Below are 13,433 nucleotides of genomic sequence, written 5' to 3' on the forward strand. Positions count from 1 at the left end.
CTTCAGCTCTACCATCTCCCACCTCCAATCTTTCATCCAGTTGCTACCTCTTTTTGCCTCCTTACTTGATGCCAGCTGTTGTACTGTACTACTATACTTTTCAAGGTACTGTACTGTAGGATTGTTTTGCTGAAAGGTTTAACTTTTGTCTCAGATTCAAAGGATTTGTTAACAAAAGAAACCACTCATCAAACACAAATAAACAATTTCAATATTTAATAGAGAATTATCTAACTTACTTTCAATAAACAATCATTAAAAAGAAAGAGGAATAGAACAGCAGATACATCACCAAACTGGGTTTTTACCAACATCCAGACTCAAACAGCACAGGGAAGTTTGTGTAACAGCAGCAATCTGGAGTTCCAATTGGGAAAATGTCCTGGGCAGCGCATCTGCCTCAAGGGTAAGACTTCAAAATTGCCCTTTGAGGGTTCCCGCTTATAATCCCAAGCTGCAGACTACGATGTTATCAGTCTGGGAGCAAATTGCAACTCTGATTTCATGTTAATGCTGTTGATTTTGTCTTGTAAATCTTGGAATGTTGTTACACTCTGGGCATGGTTAACCAGACCCTCTCTATGGGCTCAACAATCTCAAGATCCATCCCCTGTCTTATCTATGGTGCCTCGTGGCTTGCACACGCAGCAGGCAGTCAGGGCAGTGTCCAGGAAGGTCAGAAGCAAGGTCAGATACCTGCTCTGCTTTCTTTGTTTCTGATGCCTGAACAAGACTACTTCCATTTAATTTCTCTAACAGAGATTAAAAATGTATTTTTTGTTTGTTTTTTTTATGTACTATTTGTGTGTATTACAATAGTATATAGCCAATTGTACTAGTTGGGTACCTGGACCAACTGTATTGGACTTACAAACAAATTAGACTTATGAACATGCTCTGGGAATGGAACTCATTCATATGAGCGGATTTCCTGTTTCAGGAAAATGATCACTAATCCTGAAAGAGGTGACTTCTTCTAAAAGTATGTAAGACCATGGGCCAACCAGGAGAGAATCTAGGGCTTACTGCTCAAGTTTCTCAAGTTTCTATCGTGTGTTGCCCTCTCCTCCAACTTCCAGCTTTCCTAGTGGGTAAACTCTTTTCTAGCATATAAACTCCAAAGGAGTGGACCGTGAGGGAGTGAAACCTTGTCTCTGTCCATTTTACTACCTCAGCATCTACAGTAGTATCTGCCACTCACAGGTATTAATACTAGTAGAGTGCACCGGTATTGGTTGAATGAATGGAGAGATGGAGGAATGTGTGAATCTGATAAACAAGTGAAAGAATAAATTGAGTATTCTCTCTGTACATATTAATTTACTTCTGCAAATCAAATGGGAGAAACCTTAAAAAAAAGTTATAACCTGTCTCCCATCCCAGACATTCTTATGTAATTTATATTGGGTGTGACCCAGGAACTGAAATTTTTAAATCTTCCCAAGTGGTTCTAATGTGCATGTATAGATGGAATCAAGATGGTAACCTTGTCTCAGAGGGCCTGGGACCTCTTGTTGCTGTTCAGTTTCATCCCAGACACTGGCCTTCCACTGGACCCTGAAAGTGATGTTCCTGATAAAGAGTGTCAGTTCTGTTTTAACTTTTTATTCCTTCCTGTCACTGTAGGCCAGGAACTTATTTCATCTACATTGTGAAATAGTGCTACAGAATATGAGATCTTCCATAAATTACTTAGTTTATTTGAATATCAAAATCTGGGTCTGTGAAATAAATGTAATGATCTCTGTCTTTGCCTATCTCACTTTGATTTTGTGACATTCGGTTAAAATAAGAGACGCAAAAATGTTTCAAAAACTGTCAAGAATTATAAAATATAAATGATTGTTTATTGTAGAAAAGTAGAGCGATTTTACTAATTATTTTGTAACTTTAAGGTCATGAATTGGAAAGTACTTTAGAATGGCATGAGATTTGGCTTCAGAAAATAAAGCATGTGTCCTAGATATATTAACTACTATTCATAGTGGATATAACCACTTAAACTCTTCAATCTTAAATTTCAAAGGTGCCACCTGTCTCAGGAAGCTATAAGAACTGGACAAGCACAAATGTGAGAAAAACACTTTGTGAGAAGAAAAAACAAGAAAGAGAAAGTCTCTCAGTCATGTCTGACTCTTTGTGACCCCATGGACTCTAGCCCACCAGGCTCCTCTGTCCATGGAGATTCTCTAGGCAAGAATACTGGAATGGGTAGCCTTTCCCTTCTCCAAGAGATCTTACCAACCCAGGATCGAATCTAGGTCAAGGGTTGTTGTATAAATATCAGTTTGTTTTTCTTGCTATCACAGTTATTTTTCCTGCTCCTAGAATTGGCTGCCATTACCTGAAGACAGTTGACTCTGAGCATCTCTTGTCCACTCATAATTCAGTGAATTGAAATCAGCCATGGTGGCAATAGCTGTACCATGTGCGCTTGTGTGGTAAGTTGCTTCAGTCGTGTCCGACTCTTTGCTACCCTATGTGCTGTAGCCCAGCAGGCTTCTCTGTCCATGGGACTCTCCAGGCAGGAATACTGGGATGGGTTGCCATGCTCTCCTCCAGAGGATCTTCCTAACCCAAGTATTGAACCCAGGTCTCTTAAGTCTGCCTGCACTGGCAGGTGGGTTCTTTACCACTAGCGCTACCTGGGAAGCCCATCTGTGCCATAGAAATTAGCAAATAGTACTGATCATGGCTTTCTTTTCTTTGTTTGTTCCCTAATTTTTTGAGATCCAGTTTACCAGCGCACTTTTGCCTATACCTAAAGATATCTAGTATTCAAATATCATATGATATCACTTACATGTGGAATCTAAAACAGTGTTACAAATGAAAGTGAAATAGTTGCTCAGTCCTGTCTGACTGTTTGCGACCCCATGGACCATAGCCCTCCAGACTTCTCTGTCCATGGGATTTTTTCCAGGCAAGAATACTGGAGTGGGTTGCCATTCCCTTCTCCAGAGGTCTTCCCAATCCAAGGATCAAACCTGGGTCTCCTGCATTGCAGGTAGATACTTTATCATCTGGGCCACCAGGAAAACCTTGATACAAATGAACTTATTTACAAAACAGAAATAGATCCACAAACATAGAAAAGAAACTTAAGGTTACCAAAGGCGAAAGAGGGGGAGAGATAAATTAAGATGTTGGAATTAACAGATGCATACTACTATAAATATTAATAAAATAGATAACCAATAAGGACCCACTGTACCATAGGGAACACTACTCAATATTTTGTAATAACCTATAAGGGAGAAGCCAGCAAAGAATTGGAGTTGACTGAAGTGACATAGCACGCTTATACATGTTGCTGTTCAGTCACGCAGTCGTGTCCTACTCTTTGCAACCCGATGGACTGAAGCACAGCAGGCTTCCCTGTCCTTCACCATCTCCCAGAGTTTGCCCAAGTTTGTGTCCATTGCATCAGTGACGCCATCAATCCATCTTATCCCTAATGCTGGGAAAAACCGAAGGCAGAAAGAGAAAAGGGCATCAGAGGATGAGACACCTATATATAGATATGTTATGTGTATGTATGTGTATATATATATAATTTTTGTTCAGTCTTGTCTGACTCTTTCTTAAACCCATGGACTGTAGCCCACCGGGCTCCTCTGTCTATGGGATTTCCCAGGCAAGAATACTGGAGTGGGTTGTCACACCCTCCTCCAGGGGATCTTCCCAACCCAGGGATTGAATGAGTCTCTTATGTCTGCATTGGCAGGCGAGTTCTTTACCACCAGTGCAACCATATATATGAATCACTTGGCTGTACACCTAAAACTAAGACAATTTTGTAAGTCAACCATAGTTCAATTAGAAAAACAAACAAACAAAAAAGGTCTTTAGTTAATCCTGAATAACTTAAATAAGTTAAATTTAGGCAAATTTGAAACCAAGAAAACAGCAGTGGTTGATAAAGAACTCATAATACAGAGTATGGGTTTATTGAGAATTGTAGTTGCTTAATCTAGAATGAAAGAAAACAACAGACCAAAAACTTCAGTCTTTTTGTCTGACTTACTCAGTCACCATGAAAACATGTACCATTTGCTAACGTCAAACTGATGATTACCTATTGCATCAATTCACTGAAGCCAACCAGCCTGCTTGGATTATTCAAGCCAAAATGACTTTTTTTTCATCTTCAGAAAATCTCTTTGCCCTATGGAAGTTCTTATTTCCTCACAGGCCATTTATTTTTGTTTGTGACTGACTGATCAGTCTTTGTCACCCATTATGCTAATGACAATTGGGCATCTCTTGCCTCCTAGAACTAGCTCAGAGATTCCTAAACTAAGGTCTTTGTCATCCACACAGTGGAGGCACATCCTGAGTAAGCCCTGCTGAATCAAAGGCTGCTCTTCACTTCTGTCCTCTCTTCCATGTGCTGATCTAACTACGTGATGTTTCTAATTGGGTCCAATCACAGGACATTTCATAGACTAACTATAGTCTCTGCAGGATTGGACATTTACCATCCCCACATCATTCTGTACCTTTTTATCCTCTAAGGCCCTCCCACCCCCCCACTCCCCCAATCTCACCACCCCCAACCCACCCCCTCTGTTTCCTGAAAATTTAGTTATTACAAGTAGATCATCAGGGCGTGGGGCATGCACTGTTACAAAAGCAAGTTAAAAAAAGATCGTGACACTGCTCTCCCTGCTAGAAATTAGCCAGGTGCACCATTATGTAAGGAGCTCAAGCTAGAGAGCACAGTAATTAAAATAACAATGAAATGATAGCTTATGCAACACTCCACAAATATGATATTTTCATTTGTGGTATTGTACAAACCAAGCATATCAGGCAGAGATGTTCTGTGATTTGCAAAAGGCCAAGGGAAAGTGAATGAGGACACTGGAATGGAGTTCTTCTGCTGCCTTCTCTTGCTCTGCCAATCAAAGGCCTATTGTGCACAAGGGGGTGTCATGGCATATGAACACGTATGGCCGACTTCTGTCTCCTAGAATGGTAAAAGTCAACGACATTCACAGCATGTGTTCTTGAAAGGGAAAGGGGAGGTAGAAAAATTGCCCATTGGCAGTTGTGTTGAATATAGAGTTTCCATTTTGTAGGTCCCCTTGTGATTTTTTAAAACTTCACTCAGAAATGGTCAGATATGAAGGACTAAATCTGATCACCAGACTCATAGGGGATTGATTATTAAATGATGGTTCATATTTTATTTAAATAACTGACAATAAAGTGATGTTCCCCATTGGACTGAATAATCAGTGATGGACTTAATTAGACTATTCCACCACGGACAGAAGAGCCTGATGGGCTCTAGTCCAGGGGGTCATGAAGAGTTGGACATGACTAAGTGACTGACACTTTTACTTTTCAATTTTTTTCACCATGCAGGGAAAGTATAAATAAAAATAATCAATTTCAAAATAAAAAAGTTGTGTTTTTATTTTTCTGTTTCTTCATCTTAACCTTCTCATTTCCATTCTGAATTTGACATGTTCTGCTTGTTGTATGAACCATCAGTCTTCTTTAAAAAAAAATTAGTTGAACAGAAATTTGGAAACTGTGATTATGGTGTTTACATTGGTCTATGAATTCTCTTTCTGTTTGCTATTAATATTTGCCATGGTATCCTGTGGACCAACCAAAGTGAGGCAACCTCCGCTATGATGCCTGAGAAAGTCCTTATAGGCTTCACTAAAAATCCACTTCTCTTTGGCCAGAAATGTGGAAATGACCAATCCCCTATCCTTATTTAACTCGAGTTTTTTTTATTATTATTATTAATTTATTTATTTTAGTTGGAAGCTAATTACTTTACAATATTGTAGTGGTTTTTGCCATACATTGACATGAATCAGCCATGGGTTTACATGTGTTCCCCATCCTGAACCCCCCTCCCTCTGGCTGGACCCATTTGATGATCTCTAACTGGATCACTTGCTGATGCATGGTAAGATGATAAGTGGTGCACAGGGAGATAGGTTAGGATTTGGAGTCTTACTAAACTGCCTCCCCAAAACCACCGTATTCCACACTCTAGCAGATGCCAGTGGAAATGACTTTCTCTGTTCACGTGGTCTAAATAGCTGAATTATTGAATGTGTGCCATATGCCTATAGAAAGTGTTCACCTCATATTCAAACAATACATGATTTGTTAAAATTTGAAGGCAGTACTACCTAGCTTGCAATAGTGAACAAAATATTCCTTATCTTTATTCCCTGAAGACAAATGTCTGTAGTTCTTTCTTTCCAGATCTGCTTCTAGCCTTTATTTTGTGAAAAGTAGCCAGTTTAATAAAGTGTGATGTTTCAAAATGTAAGTATAAAAAAAAAACCTGCTATCACAGTGTTAGAACGTCTGGTCACTGGCAATCATGTGGGCTTTGTGTGGCCCTACTGCTGCTTTATAGGTATTCTTTCATTTGTGATGGTGATGGTTTAGTCGCTAAGTAATGTCTGACTCTTGGGACCCTATGGACTGTAATCTACCAGGCTCCTCTGTCCATGGGATTTCCCAGGCAAGAATACTGGACTGGGTTACCATTTCCTTCTCCAGGGGATCTTCCTGACCCAGGGATAGAACCCACATCTCCTGCATTGCAGGTGGTCTCCTACATTGCAGGTGGTCCACCTACATTGGCAGGTGGATTCTTTCCACTAAGCCACCAGGGAAGCCCCTACTCAGTATTTATTTAATTGAACTCCCGCTGTGTGGCTAGCATGGATCTAGGCTATAGGGATACAAGCCTGAGTAAGAGAGACATGATCCTTTCCTCATGGAGCTTAAAATCAAGTTCAGAAGCAGCTGTCACTCTAATAACCTCATCAAAAATATGTAATAAATTCTGATAATGAAACTTAAAGGAGATAATTCATGTATAGGGTAGGATATGGTAGATTTCATCTGAGACCTAAAGAACAAATCAGAATTAGCTAATTGAATGGAAATGGGGAAGGAAGAGGAAAGAAAAAAAAAATAAATCCCAGTAAAGAGATCAATCACATGAGATGTCACTTTCTAGGAAGTAAGACTAGTATAGTGTGACAAGAAGGAGGAAAATCACTCATCAGGAGGTGAAAGAGACAGGATCCAGATAATACTTTTTTTTTTGCAGGACTTTTAAATAATTTTATTCTGCTAACAAAGTCTTAAAGATTTTAGGGGATATCATGCAGATCTGTGGTTTTTGAGTCCTCAAAGGAATACATAATTCCCCTGCAATGGAAAGACAGTTCTGAAGTCTTGCTGATGACCCAGTGATCACTAGATCCCACCCATTGGTAGGTGACAAAGTCAATGACAGGCTTGCCCATAGTCCAACTCACTAAATTACATGTTGCATCATGAACAGCTTTTGGACAGAAATGGTTCAAAACTTTCACTGGATCCTCAGAAGGGTACATGACTCAGAAAAAATGAAAAGAACTGTTGTCCTAATAAATTCACAAATTTAATATGGTTCATCATTTTTCATCTCCTATCATTTCTTTCTGTCTTGTTTTTATGATAAATTCCTAATATTTCTATTATTTAAAGTGAATACTGGCTAATTACTTAGGAAATTTATTGGTGGTTATTACTAGAGTTAATGAATTTAGTAAGTATCCAAAATGTTCTGTGAGTTTCATTCTATAAAGTGTGTGTGTGTTTATTATTTCTGTAATTGCTTCTTAATTAAATCTACCATATGACCCCAAAATCCACTATGGGACATATACCCTGAAGAAACCATAATTGAAAAAGACACATGTAACCCTATTTTCATTGCAGCACTCTTTATAATAGCTAGGACATGGAAGCAACCTAGATGTGCATTGACAGATGAATGAGTAAAGAAGTTGTGGTATATATACACAGTGGAGTATTACTCAGCCATAAAAGGAACACATTTGATACGGTTCTAATGAGGTGGATGAACCTACAATCTATTATACAGAGTGAAGTTAAGTCAGAAAGAGAAAAGCAAATATCATGTATTAATGCTTATATATAGAATCTAGAAAGATGGTATTGATGAAACTATTTGCAGAGCAGCAATGGAGATTCAGACAAAGAGCACAGACTTGTGGACCCAGTTGGGGAAGGAGAGGGAGAAACAACTGAAAGAGTAACACTGGAGCATATACATTACCATATGTAAAGTAGATAGATAGTGGGAATTTTCTGTTTGATGCAGGGAGCTCAAACCCGGTCCTCTGTGACAACCTAGAGAGATGGGATGGGATGGGAGGTGGGAGGGAGATTCGAAAGGGATGGGACATATATATACCTATGACTGATTCATGTTGATGTATGGCAGAAACTAACACATTCCTGTGTTATCCTGCGATTAAAAATAAAAACCTCCTTTTTAAAAAACAAAAAAATATAATAATAGTAAAGTTTCCACTGGATGATGGACAGGTGATTGCTTCCTTCAACTGTGGATCCAGACTCTGTTTCAAGGCTTCTGACAGTAGCCTGTTCCTTTCTGTTCTTTGAACCCCCAAAGCTAACTTTCCCCAGATGGTAATACCAAAATTTATGCCTCTTTAGTTCCATGTCACAGTCACAGCGTCCATTGAGATGCTGCCCTCTTGAAGGTCATTTTCTAATTGATGCATTTATAGCCATGATGAGGACTGGAATACAGAGTGCTTGGGAGAGTTCTCGCTCTCTCCTTTCTTCCCTCTTTTTCTTTTTCTCTTTTCCTATATTTTCAAATTGCTTCAGTCTTTGTGGGGATTTTTTTAGAAGATAAAATACTTCCTAATATCATATAGTCAGTTGATCTATGACACAGTGACTCTGGAGGGTTATGACAATGCTTTTTGTGCAAATTCTTATGCCGAGAAATCCAGGAGCTATAGTCCGATTCCTCAGAAATGTGTGGTAACAACCTACTGTGTGAGAGGGGTTGGAGATACAAAATTATAAATCATAGTCCTTGTCCCCAGAGGTCTTGCAGTCTACTGAGGTGCGATGGGATATATTTTATAAATGATTAAAATAGAACATGCCGACTAATGTCATAGACATAGTAATTTAACTAAATTAACATTTATTAATTGTTATAGACCATATGGGACTTCCCACGTGGCTCAGTGGTAAAGAATTCACCTGCCAACGCAAGAGCCACAGGAGCCCTGAGTTCATTCCCTGTTCAGGAAGATTCCCTGGAGGAGGAAATGGCAACTCACTCCAGTATTCTTGCATGAAAAATTCCATGAACAGAGGAACATGGTGGGCTACAGTCCATGGGGTTGCAAAAGAGGCAGACTGAGCACACATAGCCTAACAGCCTATAGACAATATAAAGATGAATAAGAGGAGAATGATGCCTCCTAAGAGTGGGGCACATAGAGGCCTTTTCAATAAAATGTAATGACTTTGAAAACAGACTTATGGTTACCAACCAAAGGAAAAAGTGGGAGGGAGAGAGAAATTAGGAGTTTTGGATTTATATATACACATTACTATATATAAAATAGATAATCAACAAGGGGCTACTGTATAGAACAGGGAACTCTACTCATTCTGAAATAACCTATATGGGGAAAGAATCTGAAAAATAATGATATATGTATAACTAAATCATTTTGCTGTATACCTGAAACTAACACAACGTTTTAAATCAGTTATACTCCAATATAATTTTTTAATTGATTTATTTTTTATTGAAGGATAATTGCTTTACAGAATTTTGCTGTTTTCTGTCAAACCTCAACATGAATCAGCCATAGGTATACATATATCCCCTCTGGATTGGAACTCCCTCCCATCTCCCTCCCCATCCCATCCCTCTAGGTTGATACAAATGTAACAAATACTTGGATATGAATCTGTAGGTAGAATAGAGCTTCACTCAGGATATGGTTTTAGAAAGAGCTTCTTGGGAAAGGTTTCACCTGGACTGTCATGCAGGAGGATTCTAGTCAGTAGAGATAAGGCATTGAGGAGTATCAGGCCGGGCCACCTCCCTAAGCACAGACTTGAAGCAGTGAGAGTGCACAGGCCACAGAACGAAGTGTACCCAGAACGTGGAGGAAGGCATGGCTGCTTTCCTTTCCACCAAAGCAAGTGTCTTAAAGAGATTGTGGAGCTGTCTTTATTGATGAGATGTGAGAAGACACTCCAGGAGGAGGAAGCAGCTCTTGCTCAGTCACAGACAGGAGAAAACAAGGTGTGTTTGGGGGCTTGGGTGACTTTCTAGCACATGGCACATGCTCAGGAAGCATGGCAGGAACTGATGGGAGGCTGGGGACAGGGAGGAGCTGAGTGTGGAATCGTCTTCTCAGACACTTAGGGTTGCCTGTGTTGGTGAAAAACTCTCACTAGGAGTAATGTCATAAAATATAAGTAGTGACAGCTTCGGCTCTCAGGCATATTAGAGGATATAGAGGGGCATTAGATGTCACATGACCAGGAAGTCACAAAACAATGTGTCCTTCTGTCAACAGCTACGGATGTATCTCCTATGCTGCCAGTACATTTTTAGGTGCTGGAGACTCAGGAATGGAGGGAACTTAAAAAAATCTTATTCTTCTGGAGCTGGCCCTCAAGTAGGGGCAAAGACCCAGTGACGGATATAAGTGAGCAAATATGCAGTGTTTTCCATAGTGACAAATGCACAGGAGCAAACAGAGAAAACAAGGATGCAGGGAGTGAGTTGAGGAAATGCTTGCAATTTAGATAAAGTGTCTAGGAAAGGTCTCCCTGGGGAGGTGATATTGAGTGAAGACCTCAAGGAGATGATGGGATAAGCCATGAGGACCAGCCCATGCATTCTAAGCAGAAGGAAAAGTAAATGCAAAACCTGAAGTGAGGGGCATCTTGGTCTTTTAGAGATTTCAGGGAGGCTAGGTGTGGCTGGACTGAGAAAAGGGAGGAGTGAAATGGGGTGATTTCAGTTACAAGAGAATGAAATGGATAATAAAGTTTCATTGATCCAAAGATTCATTGACCCAAGTATACATAGGTGGAAAGAAGGGTAACAGGTAAGGAGAAATAAAATCTTTTTACTTTATGTTCCATGGAGCTCTGACCTCACCTTCTGGTCATGCGGGAAATGTGTATTTATTTGAACTGCTGGACAATTTGCCTGGCTGGAGGTTCACTGCTACTGGATGTGGAGAGATCTGTGGTAAACAGAGAAGCCTGCACATAAAGAGTTAAGAGATAATTATTTCTATGGATGAAACACATGGGAGTGAATCATTTTCGAATTACAAAGGTGGACACTACTTAGTAACTGTCCTTTGAAACATTAGCCTTAATCTTTTTTGATTTGAATCGTAATCATAATCATGGAACTGTGATTACTTAGAAGAGCCTTATTTGTCATCTAATCCAGCTCTCATTGGGGAAAGAAACTGAGGTACAAAGTGTAAATGAAATGGCTGTTATAAGTGCATCTGTTTACTATTTAAGATGCTATCCATGAAAATTCTTCTGTGAAACAAATATAGCCCCCAATTTCTGTGTTCAAAATATTTATGAAGTCCCTGTTATGTATTTGACACTGGTCTGGTGTCAGAGACTACAGTCACAAATAAAGCCAGTTTGATCCCTACTTAATTGAAAAATTGTGCTTGTGGGGAGGGAAAGTAAGAGTGGGGGGGGCAAGGATAGAATAAACCGACAAATAGATAAACTAATTGCAGACAACGTGATGTAAAAACAATAAAAGCATGATGAGTTAGAAAGTGCCAGAGGTGGATGGGGGGCATCCTTTAGAGCGAGTAGGCAGTACGGCAGTCCTCTCCTGCTGAGGAGATGAACTTTAATGGGATGAGACAGATATGTGGGGGTCAGCCATATAAAGACTGGGGGCAAGGTTTTCCAGGCAGAGGAGACAGCTAGCGCAAAAGTCCTGAGCTTGGTGTGTTCAGAGAACAGACAGAAAACCACGTGGTTGGAGCATAATGCATGCAGGAGAGTGAATGATGAAGGTGGTGAGGTGCATGGTGGCAGCTTACATGGGGCCTTTGTTGGACTGTAGTCAGAGTCCATTTCCACTCTTCCATTGAGAACATGTCAGAAAGCCTTTGACAATGATATGATGTGATCCAGCTTAAGTTTTTAGAAGACCATCTGGCCTCTGTGTGGAGGACGGACTGTGTCAGGACAAGAGAGGAATTAAGGAAGCCAGATGAGCTCAGACGCTCAGTCATGTCTGACTCTGTGATCCCATGGGCTGTAGCCTGCCAGTCTCCTCTGTCCTTGGGATTCTTCTGGGAAGAATACTGAAGTAGGTTGCCATTTCCTCCTCCAGGAGATCTTCCAGATCCAGGGATTAAACCTGAGTCTCCTACATCTCCTACATCAACAGGCAAGTTCTTTACTAGTGCCACCTGGGAAACCTAAAAAGCCAGATAGGAGACTATTTTACCGGCTCTGATAAAAGGTGGGGGCTTGGACATGGTTGGCATCAGAAGTGAAAATGTGAGAACAGTTTGGATCTCACCTATCAGCATGGATTCTCATTAGCCATAGAGATCAATAAGAAAAAAATAGAGGAATATAGATTTCTTTAGTAACCTTATGTAAGATGATGTGAGGCTCAGAAAAGTGATGTGTGGCTTTTCAAAATGCAATAAAACAATGGACTGAAAAGACTGGACTTTCAGATTGGTTCCAGAAATAAGCCTGGGGTGGGGTGGCTCCTGCCAGTCAAAGCTTAGGCATCGCTTATCTGCCTTCCCTCTAGCTCTGGTGCTAAGCTGGCCTTCTAGATTTGTTTGTTTTCCTCCCTTGTTCCATATGCCTTGTTGCCAACTGGTATACACCTTTGATTATCATTTCCAAGAGTTGCTTACCCAGCAAGACTCGATGTCAAGGAACTCCCCAGGCTCTTGGGGGTCTTCAATATAGGCCAAAACGACCTTCCTTTTTGTGTTCATCCTGCGCAGAAAATCACAACTATACACACTTCAAACATGAAGACCTCTTGGAACATTGAAACATATTTTTCTAAGTTTCCATACTCCATTCTTTGTGAATATGTTCTACATGCATGCATGCTAAATCACTTCAGCAGTGCCTGACTCTTTGCGACGCTATGGACTGAGGCCCACCAGGCTCTTTTTCCCATGGGATTCTCCAGGCAAGAATAGTGGAACGAGCTGCCATGCCCTCCTCCAGGGGATCTTCCCAACCCAGGGATTGAACTCGTGTCTCTTATGTCTCCTGCATTGGCAGGTGGGTTCTTTACCACTAGTGCCACCTGGGAAACCCTCGTGGATATTTTTAATTTTCCCTTGTTCATCCCCAGAAGCAGTGCTGCCAGTGAGAGGCAGAATAATGACCCTCAGAGATGTCCGTATCCAAATACTTGGAACCTGTGAAGATATCATGTTACTTGGCAAGGGAATTAGGACTGCAGATGGCATTAAGGTTGTTAATTATCTGAGTTTAAAATCAAGAGGTTATCCTGGATTTTCAGGATGAGCACAGTGTGATCACAAGGG

At 40.4% G+C, this 13,433-nt stretch overlaps 1 protein-coding gene across 4 annotated transcripts in view; it reads left to right on the forward strand.

Moving 5' to 3' along the window:
• The window catches only part of CTNNA2 (catenin alpha 2), a 1,291,223-nt gene that overhangs the window by 607,502 nt on the left and 670,288 nt on the right, over positions 1-13,433 (forward strand). The window lies entirely within an intron of this gene.

Source organism: Giraffa tippelskirchi, chromosome 4 (genome assembly GCF_054371585.1).
Source record: "Giraffa tippelskirchi isolate mGirTip1 chromosome 4, T2T-mGirTip1v1.2.pri, whole genome shotgun sequence".
Lineage (NCBI taxonomy): Eukaryota > Metazoa > Chordata > Mammalia > Artiodactyla > Giraffidae > Giraffa > Giraffa tippelskirchi.